The sequence below is a fragment of the Bubalus bubalis genome, chromosome 6, assembly GCF_019923935.1.
Source record: "Bubalus bubalis isolate 160015118507 breed Murrah chromosome 6, NDDB_SH_1, whole genome shotgun sequence".
In the NCBI taxonomy this organism is placed as follows: Eukaryota; Metazoa; Chordata; class Mammalia; order Artiodactyla; family Bovidae; genus Bubalus; species Bubalus bubalis.
In genome coordinates, this window is record NC_059162.1 from 100,176,513 (window position 1) to 100,180,544 (window position 4,032).

Here is a 4,032-nt window from a genome sequence, read left to right on the forward strand (position 1 = left end):
GGCTGGGCCCTCTTATATAGCAGGGCCCTTCGCCCCGCCTATCCACTTCCGGATCCTCCCCCTCGAGTTTAAAGGGCCAGGACCCAGCCCCAAACCAACCCAAGGATATCCCCCGCCCGCACCGCCTGGTTCTACCGGGTACCTTTCCTCCCTAGTCTGCCTTCCACCCAAGGATATCCCCCGCCCGCACCGCCTGGTTCTACCGGGTACCTTTCCTCCCTAGTCTGCCTTCCTCGAAGAAAGCAACTTTTTGCTACTCTAGCAAGTCGCGTAAGAATTTTGGCACTACAGCTTCTGACTGGACGTTGGTCAGCGGCTTCCAGAAAAGTAGCTAGTGCTGCTCTATGTTTGGAGCGAGTAACCTGGAGTCTCTTTCTAGGCCCGATACTTAGGAGGGTAACTGAGACTTTCTATCTGTCCTCTGAGTCGTAACGGATGGACACGCAGGAACCGAGCACGGGTATACCTGCAACGGCTAGAACTGTTATCGGTGAGAGGCGCGTGGCTCTGAACCTCCGCAACAACTGACGCAAAACAGTGCTGTCCTAGGATTGGTCACCGCTTGAAACTACCGCGCTTGATTCAGGGCTCCTTGCTGCGGCGGGACGCGGGTGACTCCTCCCTCTGCACCCGCCTCCCCTTCGACTGGCCCAATCCGCTGACGCCATCCTCTTAGACCCGGCCCCAGACTCCAATTCTGACTAGCTGATCACGATTTATCGAGCTTCGATTTATCTTATCGTTTCTCCACTACATGCGGGGACACTGTGCTTAAACATCTAAAGCTATTAACTGTCTTGCTTAACTTTACACCAAAGCTTACTAGTGACAACGGTGTTCTCAGCCCCATTTGGTAGAAATGGAAACCAAAGTTCAGAGAAGGTTTGACTAGCGCAGAAAGTTGCAAGCAAGTCGTTTATGGCAAGTAGTGTGCCTCGTTTCCTGCAACTGGCTGCGTGGAAGGTAACTGGCAGGCTGAAATGACTGCACTTCTTCACACCTGGAGCACCATCCACTGCCTACCACCATGGCCTTCCTTGCCTACCGTGATCAGAACAGTAATTTTAATTTCGTCCAGGTTCAGACATACTGTGAAAGATTCCTGGGGAGTATTCTTATTACAGTTTGTCAAGACTCAGGGAGTTGGGAATTTTTAGGGAAAAAGAGCTGGACCTGTAAATGCCAATTCCTGTAGCAAACAGATGTGGGTTCCCCCGTTTTTAGCTGGGTGACTTGAGCCAAGTCAGGTAACCATATAAGATTAAATGTAAAATGAGGACAATATCAGTATCCACTCTTTAAGAATATTGTGAGAATTCGAGATGATGCTTCAACAATCAGCACTATGCCTGGGTCATGCTAACCATTTACTAAATGGCTACAACAGTCTGATAACACAGTGACTGGAGGATTGAGCTCCAGAGAGGGGAGATCTCCCCAGAGTCCTTGCAGCCAGGAGTAGGGCCTGACAAATCCAGTCCAGAAACTTGTGTGATCCACTCATTCCTTATACTAATTTTTTTTAGATTTTTATTTTATTTTTAGCTACGCAGGGTCTTCATTGCTGTGCAGGGGCTTTTCCTAGTTGTGCCAGCGGGGGCTAATTTCTCGTTGAAGTGTTCGGGCTTCTCAGTGAGGTGGCTTCTTTTGTTGCTGAGCACGGGGTCTAGGGTGTGTGGACTTCAGTAGTTTTCAGCACCCAGGCTTAATTGCTCCATGCCATGTGGGATCTTCCTGGACTAGGGATTGAATCCATGTCCCTTCCATTGGCAGATGGATTCTCAACCACTGGATCACTACGAAAGTCCCTCATTAAACTCATATTCACTAAACAGCTATAATTTTTCAAGGCTTTGTTCTAAGTCCTAAGGACAAAATACATGGTCTCTGCCTTTGAGGAACTCAGTCTTATAAAGAATGGATTTTAAATCCATCCACTTTCAGTTTTTACTACCACCACTCATCTCTTGCCTGTACTACTGCATACCTTCTGATCTCTGCTTAACCCTCTCCAGAAAAATATTTTAAAGTGTAAATCAGATTATGTCACTCTCCTGGAATAGCTTTCCATTGCTGTTTGAAGAGATTTTGAGCTCCTTATCATTACCTACAAGTCCTACGTGATCTGGTTCCAATTCACCTTTCCAAAATTCATCTTATACTACTCTTCCTTCACCTGGTTTTCCTACCACAGTTTCTCCCTGTTCCTTTGAATGCACAAGCCCTTTCTCTTATCCAGGGGCCTTTGCACTTGCTGTCTTACTGCCTAAAAAGCTCTTCTACCAATACTTTGAATAACTAGCTCCTATTCTTCCTTTTTCCACAGTTTATTGTGATCTACACAGTCAAAGGCTGTGGCATAGTCAATAAAGCAGAAATAGATGTTTTTCTGGAACTCTCTTGCTTTTTCCATGATTCAGCGGATGTTGGCAATTTGATCTCTGGTTCCTCTGCCTTTTCTAAAACCAGCTTGAACATCTGGAAGTTCACAGTTCACGTATTGCTGAAGCCTGGCTTGGAGAATTTTGAGCATTACTTGACTAGCATGTGAGATGAGTGCAACTGTGTGGTAGTTTGAGCATTCTTTGGCATTGCCTTTCTTTGGGATTGGAATGAAAACGGACCTTATCCAGTCCTGTGGCCACTGCTGAGTTTTCCAAATTTGCTGGCATATTGAGTGTAACACTTTCACAGCATCATCTTTCAGGATTTGAAATAGGTCAACTGGAATTCCATCACCTCCACTAGCTTTGTTCGTAGTGATGCTTTCTAAGGCCCACTTGACTTCACATTCCAGGATGTCTGGCTCTAGGTGAGTGATCACACCATTGTGACTATGCCAAAGACTTTGACTGTGTGGATCACAATTAAACTGTGGAAAATTCTGAAAGAGATGGGAATACCAGACCACCTGACCTGCCTCTTGAGAAACCTATATGCAGGTCAGGAAGCAACAGTTAGAACTAGACATGGAACAACAGACTATTTCCAAATAGGAAAAGGAGTACGTCAAGGCTGTATATTGTCACCCTGCTTATTTAACTTCTATGCAGAGTACATCATGAGAAATGTGGGCTGGAGGAAGCACAAGCTGGAATCAAAATTGCCAGGAGAAATATCAATAACCCCAGATATGCAGATGACACCACCCTTATGGCAGAAAGTGAAGAGGAACTAAAAAGCCTCTTGATGAAAGTGAAAGAGGAGAGTGAAAAAGTTGGCTTAAAGCTCAATATTCAGAAAATGAAGATCATGGCATCTGGTCCCATCACTTCATGGGAAATAGATGGGGAAACAGTGTCAGACTTTATTTTTCTGGGCTCCAAAATCACTGCAGATGGTGACTGCAGCCATGAAATTAAAAGACGCTTACTCCTTGGAAGGAAAGTTATGACCAACCTAGATAGCATATTCAAAAGCAGAGACATTACTTTGTCCACAAAGGTCCATCTAGTCAAGGCTATAGTTTTTCCAGTGATCATGTATGGATGTGAGAGTTGGACTATAAAGAAAGGTGAGTGCTGAAGAATGATGCTTTTGAAGTGTAGTGTTGGAGAAGACTCTTGAGAGTCCCTTGGACTGCAAGGAGATCCAACCAGTCCATCCTAAAGGAGATCAGTCCTGGGTGTTCATTGGAAGGACTGATGCTGAAGCTGCAACTCCAATACTTTGGCCACCTCATGTGAAGAGTTGACCCATTGGAAAAGACCCTGATGCTGGGAGGGATTGGGGGCAGGAGGAGAAGGGTACGACAGAGGATGAGATGGCTGTATGGCATCACCAACTCAATGGACATGAATCTGGGTAAACTCCAGGAGTTGGTGATGGACAGGAGGCCTGGTGTGTTGCGATTCATGGGGTCACAAAGAGTCGGACATGACTGAGCGATTGAACTGAACTGAACTGATTCTTCCTTTAGGCCTCATCTCAAGTATTACTTCCCCAAAGAAACCTTCCCTAGCCACTCAATCAAAGTTAGCTTCCTAGTGTTTATTTCTTCCATTGTACTTATCAAAATTTGAAGTTATTCAT